The sequence below is a fragment of the Anas acuta genome, chromosome 1 (assembly GCF_963932015.1).
Source record: "Anas acuta chromosome 1, bAnaAcu1.1, whole genome shotgun sequence".
NCBI lineage: Eukaryota > Metazoa > Chordata > Aves > Anseriformes > Anatidae > Anas > Anas acuta.
This window is the reverse complement of record NC_088979.1, coordinates 154877565-154903835: the sequence shown is the minus strand read 5'-3', so window position 1 is coordinate 154903835 and position 26271 is coordinate 154877565. Positions and strand designations below refer to the sequence as shown.

General features: G+C 38.3%; 1 protein-coding gene across 1 annotated transcript in view; it reads left to right on the top strand.

Moving 5' to 3' along the window:
- Window positions 1-26271, top strand: part of MGAT4C (MGAT4 family member C) — a 369191-nt gene that overhangs the window by 301543 nt on the left and 41377 nt on the right. Inside the window, exon 3 of the mRNA XM_068667638.1 lies at window positions 6444-6553. The gene's annotated coding sequence lies outside the window, so the exon portion shown is untranslated. The remainder of the gene's footprint in view (window positions 1-6443; window positions 6554-26271) is intronic.

The window sequence follows — 26271 nt, the reverse complement described above, 5'->3', positions numbered from 1 at the left end:
ACCCTTCACCAGCTTTGCAGCCCTTCTCTGGGCACACCTCCAGGCCTCGATGTCTTTCTTGTAGTGAAGGGCCCAAAACTAAACACAGTACTTGAGATGAGGCCTCACCAGAGCTGAGTACAGGGGGAAGATCACCTCCTGGTCCTGCTGGTTACCCTATTTCTGACAGAAGCCAGGATGCTGTTGGCTTTCTTGGCCACCTGGGCACACTTCTGGCTCACTTGTCGCCAAGCATCATAGAATTATAGAATCATAGAAACATCAGGTTGAAAAGGACCTACAAGATCATCTAGTCCACCTGTCCTCCTATCACCAATACTACCCATTAAGCTACCAAATCATATCTTGTAGCACCTCATCCAAGCACATCCTGAAGACCACCAAGGACGGTGACTCAATCACCACCCTGGGCAGGCCATTCCAGTGCCTGACTATTCTTTGAGAGAAAAAGTTTTTCCTAATGTCTAATCTAAATTTCCCCTTGTGCAACTTGTGGCCGTTTCCTCAAGTCCTATCATTATTTATCTGAGAGAAGAGGCCAACCCCCTCTTCATCACAACCTCCGTTCAGGAAGCTGTAGAGTGCAATGAGGTCTCCTCTGAGTCTCTTCTTCTCCAGACTAAACAAACCCAGTTCCCTCAGCTGCTCCTCATAAGACTTGTGCTCCAGACCTCTCACCAGTTTTGTTGCCCTTCTCTGGACATGCTCCAGGGCCTTGATGTCTTTCTTCTAGTGAGGGGCCCAAAACTGAACACAGTACTCAAGATGAGGCCTCACCAGAGCTGAGTACAGGGGAATGATCACCTTCCTCATACTTTTGGCTACACTATTTCTAATACAGGCCAGGATGCCACTGACCTTCTTGGCCACCTGGGCACACTGTTCGCTTATGTTCAGATGAGCATTAATCAACACTCCCAGGTCGTTTTCCTCCTCACAGTCTTCTAGCCACTCTGCCTCAAGCCTATAGCATTGCATGGGGTTATTGTGGCCCAAGTGCAGAACCCAGCACTTGGCCTTGTTGAACTTCATCCCATTCTTCTCATCCCAGCAATCCAGCTTATCCAGATCCCTTTGAAGGGTCACCCTACCCTCAGGCAGATTGACACTACCTCTGCAAACTTACTGAGGGTACAATCCCCTCATCTAGGTCATCAATAACGATTTTAAACAAGATAGGCCCCAGTACTGACCCCTGGGAGGACATCACCTGTAATGGGATGCCAGCTGGACTTAATTCCATTAACTGCTACCCGCTGGGCATGGCCCTCCAGACAGTTCTTTAGCAAAGAGGAGTATACCTGTCCATGCTACAGGCAGCCGATTTCCCCAGGATAATACTGTGGGAGACCATGTCAAAGGCTTTGCTGAAATCTAAGTAGCCTACATCAGCAGCCTTTCCCTCATCTTCCACTCTGGTCCCATGTTCATAGAAGGAGTTGAAGTTGGACAAGCCTTTCATGAACCCATGCTGGCTGGGCCTGATCCCCTGGATGCTATGCACGTGCCATATGATCTCACCCAAGATGATTTGCTCCATAACTTTCCCTGGAACCTAGATCAGGATTACAGGCCTGTAGTTCCCTGGATCCTCTTTACAGCCCTTCTTGTAGATGGGAGTCACATCGACAAGCCTCCAGTCCTCTGGGACCTCTCCAGCTAACCAGGAACACTGATAGATGGTGGAAAGCAGCTTGGCAATCACCTCTGCCAGCTCCCTCAGCACCCTAGGGTGGAGCCTGTTGGCATCAATCAACACCCCCGGAAATGAAGGTGTATGTCTTGCTTTGCTAGTCCTCCATTTTGGTATTTTCTCTACTCTTTTTAGGTTTGAAAAGGAATTTAAATACTCTTTTAAATTACTGACAGTGGTACATGGTGTACCTTATAAATGACTTTAAAGAAAAATATATTGATTTTTTAAGCTGCAGATAAGTTATCTGGTAAAGGTAAAGGATTTGATTTAGATATGTTCCCTCTTTTGACACATACTGAACTAGATTCTTGCTAAAACATTAAGACTTTGAATTTAGACTTAATAGGCACTGGTCTATATATGTTGACCTGCCTCCAGGCATCTTAGTACAATCTCTTGCCTGGAAGGCAGTCATGTTGACTACTACTTCTGGGAAGGGCAAAGTAAGAACTTTTATATCATTTCTGAACAAGCTGTTCTCATGACCTGCCTGAAATCAGTCTAGGAAGTACCTACTTATTAACTTGTTTTCTGTGAAGAAAAGCATACAGGTCACTTCTCTTAAATTAACAACAAGGGAGGAATTATAATAAATTCTTTTTTTTTTTTTTTTTTTTTCATTCAGAGTTACAGGAGTACTAAACAAACTTAAGAAGGAAAAGAAATCTCTGTTATAAGAATATACATACGAGTGCATAGCATATTCAGTGAATTTCACAGGTATTTATCAAGCAGTCAAGCCTACTGCTTTACAAATTTCTTATCTAGGGTGTCAGTGGGAAAGACAGGCTCAGCTATGACACTATACTAACCTAACTATACAGCTACTAGGTAAAAGGACATATTTATTTATGATATTTTCTACTGAGTTCACTAATTCAAGTAATATTGCTTATGACTCTTTGTGGAACCTGGTAGCAACTTAATGGGACTACCTTAATTTGAAAATACGAGCTGTATTAATTGTTTTTTACTGTACGTGTAATATTCACAAATGCAGATTGACTGTGAATTCTGAATGTGGGTTTCAGAACAACTCTGTAAATCAACAACCTTTGTGAAAGCTTTCTTTCAGTAAAATGGTAAATGAAAACTGTGATGAAGGGCTTTATTAAATGCCTTAAAACAGATATATTTGATTAGCAAAGTGTTCATGTACTATGCACAGTGAAACCAAATTTTATTTGTTTGTTTGTCTGTTTCTTTTACTTTATTATTTTTTTGCTTGTGTGTAAAAATATCTAGGGAATATTATAACCCCTATAAATATGGATGTATTAACTAAAATCTAATATAAAAAATTGGAAATAAAAAAAAAAATCTGGATTATGTACATATACATCATCATCAAGGACAAAACCCAGTTCTAATGATGGTGAGACCTGTCCTCACTGTGGGTAAGTTTCTCATCTTCTGCCCTGGAGCTCTACACTTTTCCCAGCTGCACAGATTTTCTATACTTGAATCATGATTTACATGGCTTATAGTCAAGTATGATGGCCAATAAATATTAAATAATTCCAAGGATGAAGTCTTAGAGCTTTAGAGCTCCAGAACACTTTAGGAAGGAAAAATTACCTAATTTTCTTATATAGAAAATAAAATTATTCTCTAGATCTTATTGAAGATGGTATGAATTCCTCTAGTGGTTTTATCTGGCTGGATAGCTGAAGTCCACCACAACTGCTCTTTTACTCATCCTCCTCAAAAGAAAAGGGGAGAAAATACAATGGAAAGGGCTCAAGGGTTGAGATAAGGACAGGGCGATCACTCAACAATTATCGTCACAGACAAAACAGTGTCAGCATAGGAGATTAATGTAATTTCTCGTGTATCACTAGCAGATTTGAGCAGTGAGACACTAAAAGCAAACTAAAAACACCTTCCCCCCATCCGCCCTCTTTTACCACCTCCTCCCCCTGAGTGACTGCACAGGGGAAAGGGGAAGGGGGGCTGTGATCATTCCCTAATGGTTTGTCTCTGCCACTCCTTCGCGGTCACCGTCTTCCCCTGCTCCAATGCTCCAATCCTCCAATCCACAGGATGCTGTCCTTCCCAAATGTATCCAGCACAGGCTTCCCACAGACAGCAGCAGCTCTTCAAGAATTGCTCCAATATGGGTCCATACTACAGGGACCAAACTGCTCCAACATGTCCCCCCCACATGCATGGGGGGGACACATGCTCCATGTCTCCATGGGCCACAGCTCTGGCCCAAAGTCTGCTCCTGCAGGGGCGTACTCCGTGGTCCTCAGCCTCCTTCAGGCCACATCCACCTGCTCCACCGTTGGCTCTTCCACAGCACAGAGATCTGTTCCACCATTTTACCCATGAGCTGCAGAGGGACAGCCTGCCCCACCTCTCCATGAGCCTCTCTACAGGCCACAGGGGAACAACTTCTGCTCCTGGAATAACTCCTGCCTTCCTTCTGCAGTGACCTTGGTGTTTCTGCAGGGCTGGTTCTCACTGTAAGCTCTCCGAGCTGCTCCCAGCTGCAGATGTGCAGCAGTTTATTCCCTTTCTTAAATATACCTTTCCAGAGGCCCAATCAACATCGGTCACTGGTTCAGCTCTGGCCATTAGTGGGTCCCTTTTGGAGCCATCTGGAGCTGGCTCTTATCTGACATGGGGCAGCTGCTGGATTCTGCTCACAGAGGAAACCCCTGAATCCCCCCCTGCAACCAAACCCTTCTTGCCACATTAACCCAATACAGAATGTTTCTCTGAGTAGTGCATCTTGCATTGAAAATATTGGCATAGTGAAAGTATTATTCAGGATAATCAATTGACTTTGAAAATTAGTCCTGTAATTTGAGATTCCAAAGGAAGAACAAAATATTACTAAAAATGTAGAGCATGGTAGGTCAGTTCAACACATTTAGCTTTTTTAATTTAGCTTTTTTAGTAATCTTGTAATGGTGAGGGGCTTTATTATTTCTAAGCACTTTTTTTTTTTTTTTTAAAATCAATTTGCAAGGATTTTCAGACAGAAATTGAGAATTTCTTAACTAGTTTTATCTTTCCACTAATAAACTTTTTTCCATTTGTTCATTGAGTATTCATTATGGTAATATCTACATTGCACATGAGCAGTTAAGAATATCTTTCTTTTATTATCTGCAATTCAGCATTCATCACTTTATTTCCTTTAAAATAATGTGCCTTATTTATTAAGAATAACAATGCCATAGCTTACATATTAGATGCTTGTGTACATAATAGACTCCCTCCCACACAAAATATAGAACACTTGACAAATACCAAAAGCTGATGTAGATCTGAGTGCACTGTTGCATATATTTCTAGAAACTAAAATTTGCATGAGAAAAGAAAAAATAAATGGAGAATAAACTTGATTTGTCTCTCACTCCAATTAAAGAAAAGGATGGAGGAGGGGAATGAAGAAAAGAAAATGTGTCACTTGGCCAAATTAATGGCAGATGTACACATCCAGGGTATGTAAAACTTAGTGAATAAAGATTCAGTGTTTCTATCTCTTCAGTTTCTAATTGTCTTATTACCATGAAATGCCGTTAATGGATCTTCTGAAGCCTTCCCCTAGGTTCTCAGTGAAAGCAGCAGTAAACAGAAATAGAAGCAGTAGGATCAATGTGTTTGCAGAGTAGTCAGAAACAGAGAGCTGGAATATCTCTGATAGTCTCTATGCTTCAAAAAATGTCATTTTGGCATCATTTTTTGTTTGGTTGTGTGTGTTTTTTTTTTTTTTTTTTTTTTTTTTTTTTTTGTTTAATACCATTATAATCACTGGATTGAGAAACAACAGATAAGTAAAGATTGTAAAGAAAAACTGTTTTATGAAAATCAATGTACTTTTAAAGTCAGTCATGCTGGTGGAAAAAAAAAAAGGGGGGGGGATTAAAGTAAATGAGGAACTCTAAATTTTGAGATGTGTATTTCTGTTTTTCTGCAATATTCTTTAAGGTTAACTTCAGTAGGCATAATAATATGAACTACTAAACCTTATCATGTAAAAAAATGTTGAAACTTCAGCAGCTACTGCACATCATATGCAAATTAGTACTTTCCAATCAATAGGCATTTTAAAGCACAGTTGGTATTCTGGAGGTATAATATGCAATCTGTGCTACTGATGTTATATATTCATAGCATAGATATGAGCTTTAGAGAAACAATTACAATATATGCTGCAAATGTGTATTAAGATACAAATTACATTAAGGACTATGCTTTAAAAAGAGACATAACCCGGTCTTCAATTTTTCACCTGCTGTCATTTCCAGAATCAACAGTGTGTACATATATAATGGCAAACCAAATGATTACACATAACTGCTGAGACACTTAATTTTCAGGTTCAGTCATCCGGTTACATACTTAAAGGCTGTAATTTGTGTCAAAAATTATTAATGCCTATAAGATTACAGTTACAAAATTTATTTTGCTTTTACAAATTGGGAATTAATATTGTTGAAGTTTATTGTCTTCAAGCTCTTTATTGGTCAAAAGGAAGGAGGATATTTGTAATAATATGAAGTGACTTGTTTGTTTGTTTGTTTGTTTGTTTGTTTGTTTAAACCAAACATACATTTCTGGTGAAATTTCAAATTCATGTAACCTATATTGAAGTTTAGACAAGCTGAAAAATGTATATTATATATATATGAGAAATATATATATATAAGAAATGTGTTGAGAGGAAGGGTCTTGGTCCAAAACAGATTTAGACAGTTATTTACAGCTTTTTTTTTTTCCACCAAAATTCCAGCATGCCAGAAGTTTCCTAGACCCTGATGGCTAATTTCCTGAAGCACTGAAGCTGACTTGCTGTTATTAGTCGTTTTACTGTGCGAATGTCATTCTGACAAAACATCTGTGGTGAGTGGAATGTGCTTGTTTCTGGGCTGGATACAAAAACCCTGCACCATAGATAAAATACACCGGAGTCTAATTAAATACTGTTTTTTAGTTAGACTGGACTTTACCAGAAAATTTCTAGTCACAACTTCTCACAGTTGTGTTACCTAAACTTTAACTTGCCTCATGCAGCATGTCTTAAATGCTTGCAAAGTTGATATCTTTGAGGATAGTGAGTCCAACATATTCATGTTGTTTTGTTTTGTTTTGTTTTGGTTTGGTTTGGTTTGGTTTGGTTTGTTTTTTTTTAGGTGTCAATGGAAAGACTAAAAACATTTGGAAATGGGGGAATTCTAATACAGTTTTGTTTGGTCTTCTCCACATTTGCAGTTTTATTTTTAAACAAAAAATTATTTATTGCTTTAGATGAAACAAATTACCTTTAATAATAATATTTGATATGTTTTTTTTTTTTTAAAGATATGTTTTTCTTAAATCTTGATTCTGCATTATGAAGAGGAATGCTAGTTTGCCACACTTTAATGCTACACCTTCTAAAAAGGCTTATGAGGTCTTTACACCTTAAATACCTTATTACATATCTGTTATGGTTCTTTAGCTTGGACTATGGAATGGTAGATGGTCTTCTGGCTATTCAAAATTGTTTGATTCAAATAATAGCAAAGAAATATTAATAGCAATAGTAATAATAGTAATAGCAATAGTAATAATCTTGTCTATTTAGGTAATCCTATCCTCTGATTAGAATCCATGTCTGGCGATAAGCATTATTAGTTAAATGCTGCCAGCACAGATCAGCTGAAGTATGGATCATACCTGTTTATGGATCATCTCTGGTTTAATAATGAGAGAACTGTGTGGAGCTTGCCTATTGTCCAGAATATAAAGGATTTATTGCTATAAATTCTAACCATGAAAGTGGTTAGGAAAGATGACAGATAAATTGCTATCATTACTCAAGGTAGGATTTTAGCTCACAGATTAGAAGACCAATGAGTGTCTAGTTATTTGGTCATTATTGTCTATGTTGCACATAGATTCTAATAAGTTCAGCTGATGAGCCACCCAAACACAAAATTGAGTTTCTAAGATGTGTCTATCATTTTAAAGACTGTGAGATATGCTCTTAGGCTCAGTTTGTTTCCTCATTTCAGAAACATGTATGTCTCTGTTGGTCTCGTGTCATATCTTTCAGCCCTGTAAGTATATCTTAGATGACTCAAAGTATCAGAAATGTCATTAAGTCATCTAGCTACAATCTAGAATCCCACCCTAAGTTTCGATGTTATGGGGGGCTGAACTGCTCTTAGCCTTCACTTACTGTACTGAGTAAGTACATCATTCAGAGACCTGCATGAAGTCACCATGTATCATTTTAGATGCCCTAATTTATCTGAGATAGCCACACACAGCAGATACAGTGCAAAACCTGTAAAACAGAAGAACCGTAGGACCATGGCAGATGGAAAGATGAGGGAATTTATACTCACACTAGAAATCTAATGTTCAGCTGAACCGTAGCTTAGTTCACCTGTGAGTATCTACAAACAAAAATCTTCATCTGCAAATAGAATCCCACCCTCAGTTTCATGGACTTTTTGGAATATACATTTCATTATTTATATGTGAATTTGAATAGAGTTCCTATAACTGAAATGAGAGCAGCACTGCCTGTAGAGACACCTGAAAAGGAGAAGGGCAGGTTGGTGAATACAAAAGCCTGAGTTTTTCGCTGATGTATACATGTACATATAGCTCTGATGCCTTCAATAGGAGTAAATCAAATCAGACCATCTGAAGAGCTAACTAATCTGTAACTCAAGATCTCAGAGTTGTCTAAGGCCTGTATTCTGTGACATTAACAAGGCAACCTATCATCCTTAAACCTCGAGTGTTTTATTATTATTATTATTATTATTGTTGTTGTTGTTGTTTGTTGTTGTTGTTTGATCGTCTTTTCCTGAACTATTATAACAGTATTTGCATACAAAGACATATTTCTTTAATGAACTTTTCATGACTGCAAAATAAGATTTTTTTTGGAAAGTCCTGTTTCAAAATCAATTGAAACAAGCTAAGACTTCAAAATATAAAAAAAAAAAACAAAAAACAAAAAACAAAACAAAACAACAACAACAACAAAAAACACACAGGGATTACACTTATCAGACTATTTTTAATTTAATTTAATTTAATTTGTTTTATTTTGTTTTATTTTAATTTAATTTTAGTAACATCTATGGTTTAGTCTCTAAGGGAAAAAAAAAAGCAAATTTTCAACCAGGTGTCATTGACTTTTGAATAGTTATAAACAGTATCTTGATAACTCTCTGCCTATAACTATAACAACTTTCCAGTTAAGATTATACCCCCCTTTTTTTTCAAGCTTTGTTTACCTAAAAAACAGTCTCAGTAAAAAAATAAGTTCATAAAAGTCTTTATATGCCTCATGATGGCATCTTTATATGCCCCTGAAATCATTATTTTTTTGTTTCCTTTATAGAACTTTTTGTTTCCTTTATGAGTACAACTCAAGAAAGCAGTTTTGAATTGATTATTGTAGGTTTACTTTGTTTTCATATACAGTTGTGCAGTATCAAAAATAAGTGTCTAAGTTGGAATCATTTTTTCTCAAAAGAAAAAGCTCATATTTCTGTAGTCTCTTTGAAGAAAGGTTTTATGTATTAGACAAAGCCACTGAGTATGATTTTGACTAGTGATCTGAATCATTAAACATGGTCAAAATGGAACAATATTGTTCTAGTGATATCAATCAAATGGTAATGCCCTTTGACATTACTCCTAAAGGACTCTGAAAAGTATAGTGGAGAGCTATGGGATGTTTTATAACTGTACATAAGCTACTGAGCAGAATTTTTGGTTTGTGTAAAATGATTATGTGGTACAGCATCAAAACAAATTTTACATTAATAATACAATACTTTATATATACATATATACTAACATAGTGGATTTACCAATAATTAATAAAAAAATATAAATATGCTCTGAAGACTTGCCCCAACATATTCTCAGTGCCAAAGTCATATTTGGTGCCACTTATATACAAAGTTAGAAATATCAGTAAAGCTGTTCTTAGGTTCATGCCCAGTGTGCCATGCCAACATTTTTTTCCAGCTTTGGGACTATAAAGCCATCTTCCAGCTGTTCCTACATTTCCAACTCTTTAGCTTGATCCAATGCTGAGATGGTTTCTAACTAATTTGTACTAGCTGAAGAGCTATTTAGGCATTGCCTTTCTTCACCTCTGGCACTCATTTCAGAAACAAGATGTCATGATGTCAATATCATTTTTACAGCTGCAGAGGTCCTTCTGCAGGAATCCCTAGTGCTCCCTAAGGGCAGTTTCTCACTCAGTTTAAGCCAGTGTACTAGGAGCTAAACCTAGTACATTTTTGATGTCATAAAAACTTGAACTTCAATGTGAAGAAGTCAGATCAATAACTTAATAAAAGTTTCATCTCTCTAAATATATTTGTTATGATTGGCCATTTTTTTATTCTATGTAGAATAAAATAACTTACATTTATAAGATTTTTTTTTCTATATAGAATAGAATAACTTACATCTATGAGACATATTTGTATTTGTCCTTGGCTGGCAAAGGAAAAAAAAAAAAGTCTCTTGAGATAGATCATTTTCTTTTTTATTTTAAGTGGAATAAAACATCACTTTCCTTTATCTGGTCTGATAAAATCTAAAAGCACCCTCTTTTTCCTATACTGGAATTCCATTTTTAGTGTAATTATGAAAAGTAGTTGGTATTTAGAAAAGTGCTGGCAAAGAGAAACACATAAGAAGTTCAAGAAATACAGAAAGGGACATGACTGTTTGGACAAATCTTACTCTTTTCTTGATTAAATCTATTAGCTACTGATTAAATCTAATAACTTCATCAAGTTGAAGGATTTTAGGGATGATTTAGTTAGCTATGGTTTGAATAAAAAAGAGCAAGTGCTAAACATTATGCTAGAATTAAAAAGGACTAGGATTCATTGCCATTTTGTACCAAATTTGCAATAATCTGCATAAATGCAAACTGCTATACAAGATTATTTTATATTATTTTTTCAAACAAAGAAGACAAATATATGTAACTGGAGCTGCTTGCTATTTATTTATTTATTACTTTAAAATGAAGTATTTTTCATGATCAAAATATTTATCACCATGGTTTCAAAATAAATAAATAAATACATAAAATATTTTCCTTCAATGTTCACTGCATCTGAAGATATTTGGACTGGAATAAAGTGAAAGTAAATGTAAACCCCTGCTAAAATTATAATAAATAAATTGGAGTAAATTCTTGGCCTGCAATTACTGGTTTTATTCATAGAACATTGTGTGTTCTGATTCATGAATAAAGAACTTAAGAGAAGTTACAGTTTTGATGTATTGAAATATTTATTATAAGCAATATTTGTAAAGGATTCACAGTTTTTAAAAGTAATAGCTTAAAACATAAAAAGAATGGTGACATACAGCAACCTTCAGGTGTCTAGCATTGCCATTCAGTGATTATTATGTTAGGTGATTGTCCATTCCTTGGAACAGTTACTATTCACACTGGAATAACTAAATTAACTAGAAAAAACAATTTATTGAGAAACATTTTTCTAAGTGTATACTTAGAAGAACATATAAGTAAAATTAAATGAAACAAACAAAAACCGACGTTTACTAAGTGATGGCAAAGAACGCTAAAGTTGAGAGAAGAGGAAGATATTGAAAAACAGGGCCCTTTTTCTACTATCATGCCTAAGTTTCTCCATTGATTCAAAAAGATATTTTACCTAGGATTGCACCAATTATTTTTCAATCAGTTTGAAGAATATCATGCTTTTCTTTTTTTTTTTCATGAAATTTACCAGTTGAATAATAACTTTGGAAATAATACTTAATTTTTATTTCCCATTTGAAGATAAACCTGTAAATTTAATTAGATAGTTGAAATACAAAGAATCTGTTTGAGGAAAAACAGAATTGCTTTACATGAAAACTGCTAGCTTTACTAACATTCTTGTGATTTCCAGTTAACTTGAATTTAACTTTTTAATTAAGTTTAACTTGAATTCATATGCTTGATCTGTTTTTTCAGTCCTGTCTGGGTTTTCTTGATGTTAAGGCTGTATGGTAGATTGGGTTATTTCTTTAAATCTTTTATAAAATGAGGTTGTAGAAAAGCATGAAAAAACCTGCTGGCACTCAGACAACATCTTTATTTATTTATTTATTTATTTTAATTTACATTTACTAATTTAAATAGATAGATAAATAAATAAATAAGGCTGGTCTGGCTGATCATGGATTGCATCCAAAACACTGTGGAGAGGTAGGTGTAATCCACTTGAAGAAATGTCACAAACCATTATCACTGGTTAGGTAAAAAGTTCAATTTACTCCATTGATGATAGTGATAATGTGACAGAGGATGAAGACTTTTTTTTTCTTTTTTTTTTTTTTCTCTAATTTCAATACTATATAAAGAAAGGTAAAGAAAGAGAAGTATGTGTTGCTATCTAGAAAAAGAAAAATAAATTTTACTTAATGCAAACATGGAACTGTATTTACATTGTATTTTAATGCTGCTTTGGGGAGTGTTAAGTTTTTCAGGAGAAAAGTTAAAACTGAGGAAATTTTAATTGGAAGAAACTATTACAACTACCTTAACAACAGGTCAAAATTAACATTTTTGTAAGAAATCAAAACTTGACAGGTAGCAAACTGCAGACTCAACTCGGGAAATTAGTGTAATGAAGAGGAAAACAACATTAAATAAAAGATAGGAAGCAAATTAGGCAACTGAAGGCTGAAAAGTGCTTGCAGATGCTTTAAAATCAATTCAGAAATGCATCCTTAAGTGCATGAAATTATTATTATTATTATTTTAATATGGCAAGTTAGAAACAGATGTCATAAATATGATGAGGACAAAATAAAGAACTTATAATCTTAAACCCTCTCTGTTTCCTTACTGATTTACTCCATATATTTGTTTTCTTCAATATTGAGACAAATTGTTTTTATTAAAGGCAGATAAATAGTTAGAACATATTCCCTAGTATATTTTCTACTTATAATATCTGGGAGGATGAGAGAAACAGAAAGCACCTCTTCAATAGGAAACTAATAGGAATATTTAGTTTCCATGTTAATGGAGAAAAAACATATATATTAGTCTATATGATTTTGGACTGACTTTGCTCAGAAAATTGGCTGATTTGAAATATTTCCATGCCTTATGCACATAATAACTCTGTCTGGAATTCTAAGAACTTTATTTTAACTATCTGCCTGGCAACTGTTGGAGATAAGCACTGATCAGGTTTGGCCTGCTGTGACAGCTACCTTCTTACATTTTAGGCTCATAATAGGAACATAATAGTTCTGTTAGACTGATTTGATGAAATTTTTAGTTGGTTGGACACAATCCTAATGTAATATTAGACTTCAGTCTAAATATCAGTATTGTCAATTGTTGTGAATCCTGAATTTTTTAACCACATTACATTGATTCAATGACATAATGGAATGGCATTAAATTATCTGAAGTTTGTATTAATGTAAATGTAAATGCAGTTTATTTAACTGTTTTGTTGTTGTTGTTTTGTTGTATTTACTATTGCAAATGTCATTTCCTCTGTTCCCCCCATACTCCACCACAGCAAAATTGGAATGTTTGATTCCTCTGACATAAAATGAAATCTTTATATTTGCTTTCTTAATAACTTTACAGCATTGACTTTGGGGGAAGTTTTACAAGTAGCTAAAGAGCCAGACTATTCTATTTTTCTGTTTCTAGATAATAGGTAATCATTGTCCAAGACTGCACAGATTAGATCAGCTGTCTAACATTTTCCTTGAGCTATAGCTTGCAACAGAGATAAAATATAGCCCCTCCAAAACTTTTTTCTTTTTTTTTTTTTTTTGCTAATGTGAATTTTCCACCTAAACAAGCTCAGAAAAAAAATAATTCTATTCCTATTGTAAATATGACTTGATAGGAATCACACAGTGTAAGTTTGGGTTTTACATGCCATTGGTTAGGCAATTTCTATCAACAAAGCTTTGTTTAAAAAAAAAAAAAAAAAAAAAGTAGATGTTCTGCAGGAATAGATTCTGTTGCAAACAGCAGTGATTCATTACAGAGGCATAGATTCTCTCCCATCTCTATTGTCCCTCAGGTTTCTGTCAGAATGAAGTAGCTTCAAACCCCACAGCAGAACTTGATTAAGAGATGGTTCAAGGAGAATTGTTCTGCTCAGTATATCCTCAAACATTTGACGGTAGGTTGCAGCAATTTCTGGTTTTGCATTAAACATATTTTAGGTATTTAAAAATGTCTAAAAAAATGGCATATTACTAACAAGAGATGCTTAGAATCTTGATCTTTATAATTACAGTGTTTATCTGTCTTCATCTTAATACGTTTGGAAGATCATCTAACGCATTTTCCAATCTCTCCTAAAGTCTAATTCAGCTCATGAATCATTTTTATCACTCTCTTTGCCTTTTCCCGTGAGGAAGGAGAAATAGATGCCCAAGTGGTGAATCTTTTTGAATTTTTTTTCAAAGCCTGACAGAAAATAAAGCTGCTACAGTCACTGGGAAAATAGGGCTCCTTTGCCAAGGGGTTAGCAGTCAGTTACTGAGGAAGATATGGACAGCAACCATCACCAGAAGGGCATTCCTCATGGGGGAATGACGATCAAAAACGGGGTTCTGAATCAGAATTAAGGACTTTGGTTAGTTATTTAGAGGTGAGATTCCTGTGCAAAGAGTCTATGCAGGCCCTTTACAGACTGTTTTAAATATACAATATACTATAATCTTGTTCTCAACTTTTAATTTTCATACTTTTCTAACATCATATCATTTCTACTCTCTCTTACACACACAGTTCTAAAAGCTAGGTGATCTGTTTCCCTAGTATTGTAATTTAGTTCAATCAATAACTAAATATTTATCTCTGTTGGTGCCATTCTCTTTTCTTAGATAGTGTTTCAGTAATGTAAGATCTGTAACTACTTCTGTGTTTCATCTGGTGTGAATTTCTATTAAATTCAATATTTATGTATCATTATGCACGTAGACAGATCACATGTTTAGAGAAGACACATGGCTAGAACAAATTGTGATTAATATTTTATTCTGGGGTCATTGGTTGTTGTTGTACAGTGTGTTAACATCCATCAAAATTGATTACTAACTTGCTTGTGTAATACAAGGAAAATATATATGTAACAGTGTCATAGGAAATCATGCAGTCTCTGTCAGAGGCTTGGATTGTATAAAACAGGAAAGGACTAAAACAAATGGAAGAGTTTATCCAGCAATAATCACAGCGTAAGACAAGAAGGGAATTCATTTTACTGCAGATATTTGTCAAAGCTGTCTGATTCATCCTCCTTGGACAATGAATGCTTCTGAGAATCCCTTGTGATCCACATGTAAACTACCAGCCTCCTGGTCTCCTGGTTCCCCTTGCTATCAGTCAGATTCTTCTGCATCTCAGGATCAGGCTCAGTAATAGCAATAGCTTCAAAGACCTTTTATTCTGTCTAGAACAAAAAAAAAATGTTAGCTAATTTAGAACACACTTTCAAGAAATGAACTCAATTAACCTCTCCATAGAATGTTTCATATTCATTTCTAAGTCTTTTCAGTGGAACTTGTTGCCAGTTTAAAATACTGTATCCGTCTGGGAAGTATTAAAAAGTGCTTAGGTCTGCTTTACAATAAGTCTTAAGTTCCCATGAAAATTACCATTTAAAGTCTTTCTCAGCTATTCTTTACATAAAAAAAAAAATAAAATAAAATAAAACTTTTTTTTTCTGAATCATTTTTTGTTCCTTCATTACCCATAGATATTAATGGAGTTTTAATTTGTTGTTACACCAAAGTTTTACACTTCATTAAATCTCTGTGCCAATAATTACAAGCCTTATTGATTTCCTGTCTTTTTAGGTATTCAAGAGCTCTTCAGGGCCTCTCTCCCCCTGGATTGTTTTTCTCATATTGAGATGCCTGTGTTAATCTTTCAAATGCGAGGTTGAAAGCATTTAAGCTTTGTGTAATACATTCTCATCTTCTTTACCATGTTACAATTAATTAGGCAGATTGAAAAGGCATTTTTTTCCCAAGCATAGAATATAGTGCATAATTTTCTATGATGATTCTTCTGTAGCAAAATATTTTAAAAGTCCCAGTGATCTCACAATCTGCAACAGGGTACATTTTCAGTACAAAAGTTTCTCTTTTACATTAAATCACTATAAATAAGTAAATAGATGGATAATTATTGTTTATAATGATGATCCAAATTAAAGGAAAGGATTTAAGCAGATAAAGCAGGTTGCAGGTACACAGCAGCTAACTAAATATGAAACACTTGTTTGTTGCTGTTTATTGGTTACCAAATTATGTGTCTAAACTCACTAGGCATGCCTAATTTGACCTAAAAACTTCATAGAAATGCAGTTCTGTACTTCTCCGTGTAGACTTAGAGCAGTCCAAACCCAAGCACATTGAAAACTAGTCTTTAGCATGAAAGAACAAAAACTTGGCAGAGTAGAGCTGTTTTTTCTGGAGTGCTAGTTCCTGGGACATATTGACAAAAGAAGAACTTAACAGAGCTATGGAAAGACACTTTTTTTTCTCAAAAAAAAATCTGAATCTTATTTTGTCACATTACAATTTAAGCTGTATGGGATCTTTTTCCACTTTTGCCTGCTGAATCTGAGAAGCTGTGTTGTAAGCAATACAATGTAAATAGCCTTAAAAAAATAAAATAAAAACAAATTGGAACCATTACATAAGCTGTCAGAAATGGTTCTTATGTTTGAATCTGGATTCCTTTTTAAGTGATTTTACTGCCTCATTTCAGTTACTGTGATGTGTTAAAACATTTTTGTGCTTGGCTGCAGGAATGCTCTCTCAAACAATATACTGAAGGGGTAAGAATTGCATCTCACTGAAAATAAAACTATACCCAGGTCTCATGTTTACCTGCTAAGCTATTATATAAATCAAGACTAGTGGTGGCATTAACTTTTCATCTTTTACATATGTGTACAACTGATTGAGTCATTCTACTTTTGCAGCTCTTATTAGTATATGACTTCAGCAACTGGATCTCAGAAAAAATAGACCTAATATGATAAAACTCAGGCCTATTCTTGTTGCAGGGAAGGGAAGGGAAGGGAAGGGAAGGGAAGGGAAGGGAAGGGAAGGGAAGGGAAGGGAAGGGAAGGGAAGGGAAGGGAAGGGAAGGGAAGGGAAGGGAAGGGAAGGGAAGGGAAGGGAAGGGAAGGGAAGGGAAGGGAAGGGAAGGGAAGGGAAGGGAAGGGAAGGGAAGGGAAGGGAAGGGAAGGGAAGGGAAGGGAAGGGAAGGGAAGGGAAGGGAAGGGAAGGGAAGGGAAGGGAAGGGAAGGGAAGGGAAGGGAAGGGAAGGGAAGGGAAGGGAAGGGAAGGGAAGGGAAGGGATCTTCCTCTATTTTTGCAGATGTTTATAGTCTACTTTCTGAAAGCTCTCCATCCCTGTTAAGTGATGGTACTAAACTGTCTTTTTTTCTCCTTTTCTCTACTGTAACACAGTATCCTGCCTCTATATTTTCAATGTTCATGAAGAGCTATAACTATTAGTATAACTAATTTTTAATAACTAGTAACTATAAATAATAATGTAATTATCATTACTCTCTAAACTTTCTTACTGTGTACCCGCATACTTGCTCTATTTTCTAATATTCATCTTTAGTAATATATTGTTGGTCATTTATGAATGACTTTTTTTGACTTCAGTGCCACCAAATTGCCACTGAAGCAGTAAGATATAACTCTTTGTTTCTTTACTCTTGCCTGTGTACTGAATTTATTGGCTGTCTTCTATATAGGACCTTTCATGGAGTGTCAACATCTTCTATTTCCTTTTGCTACTAAATTTCTTCCTAAGAGAAATTAAATATTTGACTTAGTATTGTTTTGTTTTGTTTTGTTTTGTTTTGTTTTTTAATATATTCTTTTCCTTTCCAAACTCATTTTTATTATGTAATTTCACACACACGCACAAAAAAATTACCATCAATATTCAGGTTCTTAGATTCTTCAAACTTTAAATCAGATATATTATATGTATATATAATTTTATAATTTCCTTTTAGAATTTCTTCCACTCACTGAACTGAAATATCAAACTGGAAATGATTTCCTGTGTCACTAGCTGCAGTCTATTGCAACTGACAAGCCTTACAACTACTTGCCAAGGTGATCGGTTCTGCGACAGATATGTTCTGCAGTTGAGTGGGGGATTGAGGCATGCAGGGCTTTTTTCCATCCTTAACCTACTCAAGGCAGCCAAGAGAGCCGCCAGGACCTGGCAGCCCTCGCGAGGGAGGCTGACAAGGCATGGGCAGAGCCGGCAGGCAGCGGGCCATTTAAATCAGATGTCACTGCCATTTTACAGGCACTCACCAAGGCGATTGACTCTGGGGCAGACACATTCTGCAGCAGAGCTAGGGACTGAGGCCACTCGAGGCATCTGAGGGAGCCACCAGGGCCAGGCAGCCCTCTCAAGGGAAGCTGACGAGGCATGGGCGGAGCCAGAAACAGCCCCTCTCTGGCAGCATTAAGGCAGCCATAGGGAGCATGAGTGACCAGGAGCACAGCAACCTGGATGGGCAGACAGGGCATGTAACATCACTCAGGGCATGGCGGGCAGTTTGCACAGCAGTTCGCACTGTGGGAGGGCTCCCTCACTGCTCTTCTCCAAAGGTCCTTCCCAAGAGTGGTTGTAACCTGCTCTTGAAGAGCCCCGTCATGATATCCACCAGGCAGAAAACCATGGCCTCCACATCTTTTGCAGCCTCTTCAGTCATGGTCACCGATGTGGCTACCCAGACCGATGTCTCAGGGAAACACGCGGCCATCCAGGTCTTGGGCTGCAGGGTGTATGTCTTCTATCAGTGTCCAACAGTAGCAGCGGTGGGTGTGTCTGTGGGAGGTGTGCCCAGGTTGAAGAATTGCTCAGTCTGGTGGCAGAAATTCGGGAGGAGGTGAGTAGGCTCAGGAGCATCAGGGAGTCAGAAAGGGAAATTGACTTGTGGAAGTACACTCTACCCTCCCTGAGACTGACTCATGAGCCTACAACAACACATGTGTCTCCTACACAGAAGACAAAATTTGCCCCATCCCGCCAGGCAGTAGGAGGGGACTTAGGCCAAGGGATTCCTGCTCGAGGTGGTAGGCGAGCCCTCTCCCTGCCCACCTCACCTTCCCATCTACCCTTATATAACAGGTATGAGGCTCTAGAACATGAGAGTCAAAACAGTGTTGTAGATGAAAACCCACCCCAGATGGAAGGGGTGCCTAAGGCAAGGTAATTTGCCCCTCACATTGCTACATCTTCTGTCAAGAAAGAAAAAAGGGTTCTTGTCATTGAGGACTCCCTTCTGAAAGGGACAGAGGGCCTGATATGCCATCCGGACCCAATCCACAGGGAAGTCTGCTGCCTCCCTGGGGCTCAGATAAGAGACATTGCCAGGAAAGTCACTCGCCTGGTACGGCCCACCACCTACTACCTGCTACTGGTAATAACAAAGGCTGGTAATGACGAACTAGAAAGGAGAAGTCCGAGAGCAATCAAAAGAGACTTTAGGGCTTTGGGGCAACTATTTAGAGGATCATAGGCACAGGTTGTGTTTGCCTCTGTCGTTACGATAGGAGGGATCAATGTTGAGAAACAGACTCATCTTAAAAATACATGGCTTTGAGACTGGTGCAACTGGCAGAACTTTGGGCTTGTTGATTAAGGGAAGGTCTACACAACACTGGGGCTGCTGGCATCAGATGGGATGCACTTCTCTCAAAGGGGGAAAAGGATTTTTGCCCAGGAGTTAGTGAGGCTGATAGATAGGGCTTTAAACTAGAGTTGAAGGGGGAAAGGGATAAAACCAGGCCTGCTGGTGATAAACTAAGAGATGTGTAGTGGGTTTATGTGGCAAGGTTTTGCTAGCAGGGAGCCATAGGGGTGGTTTCTGTGAGAAAGATCTAGAAGCCGCCCCATGTTTGCGAAAGGCCCCATTGTTTTTCAGAGCTGAGCCAATAAGCGATGTTGTTTTGCGCCTCTGTGAGAGTATTTTTAAGACAGGGAAAAAAACGCTGCACCACACAGCAGCCAGGAGAGTCAAGGCAGTGAGAAACAGCCTTGCAGGTGCCAAGGTCAGTGTAGGAGGAGGGGGAGTGAGAGAGCAGCTGTGGTGGAGCTCGGCTGCCCACTCGAGCGGAACCACGACACTGTGCCACAGAGCAGCTGGGAGAGTGAGAGCAGTGAGGAACGGCCTTGCAGGAGCCAAGGTCAGTGTAGAAAGAGGGGGAGAGGTGCTCCAGGCGCCGGAGCAGAAGTCCCCTGCGGCCTGTGGTGAGGATCGTGGTGAAGCAGTCTGTCCCCCTGCAGCCCATGGTGGAGCAGGGTTCCATGCTGCAGCCCGTGGAGGAGACCACGGTGGAGCAGGTGGCCCTGCACCAAGGGAGGCTGCCGCCTGTGGAAGACCCCTGCCAGAGCAGATTCCGGGCCGGACCTGTAGCCCGTGGAGAGGAGCCCACGCAGGAGCAAGTGACCTGGCAGGAGCTGCTGCCCGTAGGGGAGCCTGGTTGGAGTAGTTTTCTCCTGAGGGATGGACCCTGTGGTACGGACCCATATCTGGAGCAGTTCTGGAAGAGCTGCTGCCTGTGGGAAGCCCACACTGGATCAGTTCATCAAGGACTGTATCCCGTGGGTGGGACCCCACAGCACAGGGGATGAGAGTGACCGAGAAGGAGCGGCAGAGAAGAAGCACTGTAGACTGACCATAACCCCATTCCCCTGTTCCCCTGCGCCACTCGGGGGGAGGAGGTGGAAGAGGGTGGATGGAGGGGGAAGGTGCTTTTGGTTTCTTTCCTTTGTTTCTCACTTCTCTAGCTTGTTAGTAATGAGCAATAAATCTTACTATCTATCTTCTTATGCTGAGTCTGCTTTGCCCGTTACAATAATTATTGTGTGATTTTCTCATCCTTATCTCAACCCTTGAGCCCTTTTCGCATATTTTCTCCCCATTCCTCTTTGAGGAGGGGGAGTGAGAGAGCGGATGTGGTGGAACTCGGCTGCCCACTCGAGTAGAACCACAACAAGATGGCGCACTAGAATCAGAGGGACTGTGTGCTAGTGAGGTTCTTTGGTCTGCTCCACGAGGTGCTGCATGCAATAAGGTGCACTTGAAGTGATTCTCCACAAACACAAGCAGTATGAGGAATAACATGGATGAGCTAGAAGTCTTGGCCCAGTCCCACAGCTGCAATATCATTGGCATAAGCGAAAACTGGTGGGGTGAGTCCTATGACTGGTGTGTTGCCATAGATGGTTAACAGGCTCCTCAGGAGGGACAGCAGGCAGGGCAGACTTGGGGGGGGGGGGGGGGGAGAAAGGGAGGTGCTGTACGCAAAGGAGGGGCAGGACTGTGTGGAGCTTGAAGTTGGTGATGGCAAAGTTGAGAGCCTCTGGGTAAGGATTAAGAGACAAACAAATAAAAGGGATGCCATTCTGTCATCTCTGTTACAGACCACGCAGACAGGATGACAACACTGATCAATTATTCTTTGAGAAACTAATACTTCGAGATCAACTGCACTTGTCCTTATGGGGGACTTCAACTTGCCAGGTGTCAACTGGGATTACCACACGGCCAACACAAGCAGGTCCAGGAGGTTTCTAAAGCACCTCAATGACAACTTCTTGGTTCATGTGCCAACTAGCAAGGGTGCCCTCCTAGATCTGTTGCTTGAGAACAGAGATGTTCTTGTGGGCGACATGGCAATTGGCAGCTAGCTGTTTTGGTCATAGTGACCATGAAGCAACTGAGTTTAAAATGTTTAGTGACAGGAGGAAGACTGCCACCAAAACTTCAGCTCTGAATATGGGGAAAGCAGACTTCAGGCTGCTCAGGGAACTAGTTAGCAAGGTCCCCTGGGAAACTGCTTTTGAAGGCATTGGCATCCATCAGTGCTGGTCAGTCCTTAAGCACTGCCTCCTAAAAGAATAGGATTGGGTAATTCCAAAATATTGGAAATCAAGCAGGCAGGGCAGAAGGCCAGCTTGGCTAACCAGGGATCTGGACCTTAGGCAGAAAAATAAATTGTATGGCTGTTGGAAACAGGGTCAGGCAATGTGGAAGGACTACAGGGATGCTGTTTCTTTCTGTAGGGAGAAAGTTTGTGCAGCCAGAGCCCAATTAGAGTTGAAGCTGGTCAGGAATGTGGGAGACAATAAAAAGGTCTTTTTTTAAATATGTGAACAGAAAAAGGAGTACCATAGAAAACACAGGTCTGCTGCTTGATGGGAAGGTCACCTCACAGACAAGGACATAGGCAAAGCAGAGACATTTAATGCCTTCTTTGCCTCTGTCTTCAAGGCTGATGATGGGCTTTGGAAACCCGGGTGCCCTGAGCTGGAGGACAGCGATGGTGGCAATGATAAACTCCCAGCCAACCCTGAATGTGTGTGGTATTTGTTGCTCCACCAGGATCTATACAAGTCCATGGGTCCAGATAGGATTCATTCCAGGGTGCTTAGAGAGCTGGCTGACATCATTGCGGGAAATCTCTCAATTATTTTCCAATGGTCTTGGGAATCTGAAGAGGTCACAGTTGTCTGGAAGCTGGCAAATGTTGTACCAATTTTCAAGAAGGGCAAGAAAGAAGACCCTGGAAATTACAGGCCTGTCAGTCTCATGTCAGTGCCTGGTAAAATTATGGAGAAGATTATCCTTGAAGTTACTGAAGCACACCTGGGTCGCCATGCAGTCATTGGTCTCAGTCAACATGAGTTCACGAGGGGTAGGTCCCATTTGACTAACTTGATTTCCTTTTACGATAAGGTGACCCATCTAGTCAATCAAGGGAAACCAGCTGATGTGATCTTTTTGGATCTCAGCAAAGCTTTTGGCAGCTTCCCATAGGATCCTACTTGACAAAATGTCCAGCATACAGCTGGACCAAAAAATCAGACAATGGGTGAATAACTGGCTGATGGGTAGGGCTGAAAGGGTTATGGTAAATGGGGCCACATAAGGCTGGCAGCTGATCACCAGTGGCATCCCTTAAGGCTCCATTTTAGGGCCAGTTCTCTTCAGTGTTTTCATAAAACATTTGGATGTAAGACTAGAATGTGTTTTGGGTACGTTTGCTGATGACACTAAACTGGGAGGAGTTGTTGACTCTATTGAGGGTGGAAAGGCCTTGCAGAGAGATCTAGACAGATTAGAGAGCTGGGCGATCATCAACCACATGAAGTTTAATGAGAGCAAGTGACAGGTCCTGCACCTGGGAAGGGGCAATCCTGGCTTTACGTACAGACTGGGCGATGAGACGCTGGAGAGCAGCTCCACAGAAAGGGATCCAGGGGTTATGGTTGATAGCAAGCTGAATATGAGCCAGCAGGGTGCCCTGGCAGCCAGGAGGGCCAACCTTATCCTGGGCTGAATCAAGCACAGCATTGCTAGTCGGTCAAGGAAGTGATTGTTCTGCTCCGCTCTGCGCTGGTGCGGCCTCAGTTTGAGTACTGTGTGCAGTTTTGGGCACCACAGTACAAAAAGGAGGTGAAAGTATTGGAGAGTGTCCAGAGGAGGGCTACTAAGATGGTGAAGGGCCTAGAGTGGAAAACGTATGAGGAGTGGCTGAGGTCACTGGGCCTGTTCAGCCTGGAAAAGAGGAGGCTGAGGGGAGACCTCATCGTGGTCTACAGCTTCCTCACGAGGGGGAGCGGAGGGGCAGGTGTCAATCTATTCTCTTTAGTGTCCAGTGATAGGACCTGAGGAAATGATGTCAAGAACAGGGGAAGTTCAGGCTGACTATCAGGAAGAGGTTCTTCACTGAGAGGGTTGTTGCACACTGTAATAGGCTCCCCAGGGATGTACTCATGGCACCAAGCCTGTCAGAGTTTAAGAAGCATTTGGACTCTCAGTCATATGGTCTGAATTTTTGGGTAGACCAATGTGGTGCCAGGAGCTGGACTTGATGATTGTTATGGGTCCATTACAATTGAGAATATTCTATGATTCTATTATTCTACTATTTTAAATGGATCTATCTCTGCTAAATAACTTTTTTTTTTTTTTTAGCCCTTTAACAGATATTAGCAAATTGTTCTAGATCTTTACATTCTTCTAATTTACATCCTAATTGAATTTATTATAGACACATAATTCTTGTGAAAGCTTTATTCTGTATTTTACGTATGTCTTCCACTACATCTCCCTCTTCCCTTGCAAAGTTATTTGTATTTTAAGAATATACTGAACATTCTGTTCCTGCTTCCAGGAACAGATATGGCGCTTGTTTTATTAGCTCTTATATGACATTAATACCAGCTCATGACACTAGTGCTAGCTCTAGTAGGTTCTAGATGCTGAGGTGTGATTGTATCAGCGTCTAATGAAACTTACTTTGTAAATGAAGTTTCAGCTTTACAGGAAGGATGTTTTTAAATATTTTACTATGTTCATAACTACCTTTATTTCTTCTGCTGATTAGGATTTATCTATAAACTGTAAAATACAAATAAACACTGCTCTAAACTCTCATCAATTGTTTCCACTACTGAGGTTGATATATCTGCAGAATCTGGGGGAAAATCTATATCTTACTATTATTCCCTCATGCAAATTTTTTTTTTTTTTTTTTGATAGGTTATCATCACTTCTTTTTATAATGTAATAGGTGTAAAACCAAATCTTTTTCTTTCTTTACTCCAGATAACATGGTTTGAGGTAATATTAATATATTTGAGGTATATGTCTTGAGGTAATATTAAAACACCCATCTTCATGGGTGTGATTCACATCATTCACATCATGAATCACATCATTCAGATGTGATTGGATTTCACTGGACAATTACATGGGCCTTTAAGAATGAAAATTGGGGTTATTTCAGTTGAATTTATGACATGTTCCAAGTATCTTTGGAATGGGGAAAAAAAAATGGTTTAATTCAGTCTTCAAAAATATGATTTTTCTAAACCACATGCAACAATACTTGAAAAAAACTCTTTAATAAAATGTTCATATTGTTTTTAATTCAGTATAAAGATGTAAGAAAACTAAGGAAAAGGTATTAAGACTTTCTGATCATTTGTGTAGACTGTTGACTTTATTTGCATTTGGGTGTGCTCAGTATCAAGAATTTATAAGAAGGTTGTTGATTGTCTTCATATATTTAATTTTGAATAACTGTACTAAGTTAAAACTAAACTGAATTATGCTTAATATTCAAGGAACAGGATGGTCTGGGCTAATGTTCTGACAAAACTTTTACTTTTTTTGTTACTAGTTTAAATTCAAGATAGATGGCTAAACATCTTTAGTAATCAAGAAGTTTGTCTTACAAAATTAAACTGTTCTTCCTCTAACTTTTGGTAAGGCATTTTCAGGCATGACACTGGAAGCAAGTATTGAGCAGGTGGAGCAATCGTACTATTTTGCTAACCCTATAGTTTGTTTCATGACTGAAACAAATGTGCATTACACTTCAGAAAAACATGCTCATTTTTCCTTGTGGGAATCACTTAGCCTTCATATCTGCAGCAGAACAGGTTGGCTTCTTGTTCACCAATTATGGAATTAAAGAGCAGTTCAGTGTTCCCTTAGGATAAAATGAGAAAAAATAACGTGTGACTATATTACTATCATATTAACTATGTCCCAGGGGCAAAGCTGAGAGTGAATAGGAATAGACAGTTGAGGTATTTCCTAATTTTTGATTGCTTTCCTTTCAACACTAGTACTGATCTTTTCATGTAATTGTGTATGTAATAGTAAGAAATTGGATTATTTTACTTCCCTGTGTGTCCATAATCTGTCTTCTAGATGCAGAGAATCTAATCAAAGCAAGAGGATTCCTTTTATTTGTTTTTCCTCTTGCTTTTTTCTCGAGTGCTTGTGCTGCAACACTCATTTTTTATAAGTTTGTCAGTCATTCCCTTCAGTGTTCCTTACCTTGCTTGTGGCATCTGAATTCTGTTTGCTCAAAATTTAAGTCTTTTATTTTTTCCTCCAAATATTCACTTGTCCACTATTACTATTTAGTTCCAAGTTTATGCCATTATTAAGTAATATCTTATCTTTCTTTTCTTTCCTCAAGTACTGAACATTGCATTGAAGACATTGATCATTCCAGAATTTTAGAACATTCGAGGTTGCATTCCAGTTCTTATTTTTTTTTCTTATTTCTTCAATTTATTTATTATTTATTATTATTTATTTAATTCTTATTTCTTCTTAAAAGTATTCTTTTAATTTTCACTGAGTGTTTAAGTGAAATCCGTTTACATTATAACAATTTTATTGTATTAAATCACCCTACACAAAAGGAATAATACTGAACACAAAACAACTTGAAAAAATCACTGAATGTGATTTTGAATGAAAGAATCACTGAATGTTCCCATGTGAAACTAGAGTCTTGGCAGACCACGGAAACACATCGCAGGTCCAGTGAGAAGAAATGTTTGTTGCCATAGGGACTGTGTGAAAAAGAGGTAGAAGTAAACCCTTCACCCCAAACAGAACCCTATGGAGCTGAATTAGACTCGAAGTAGACTGTTGACAGATGGATAAACACTTTCATTTTCTTTCTTTCAAAACAACTTCCAACAACATCCAAGT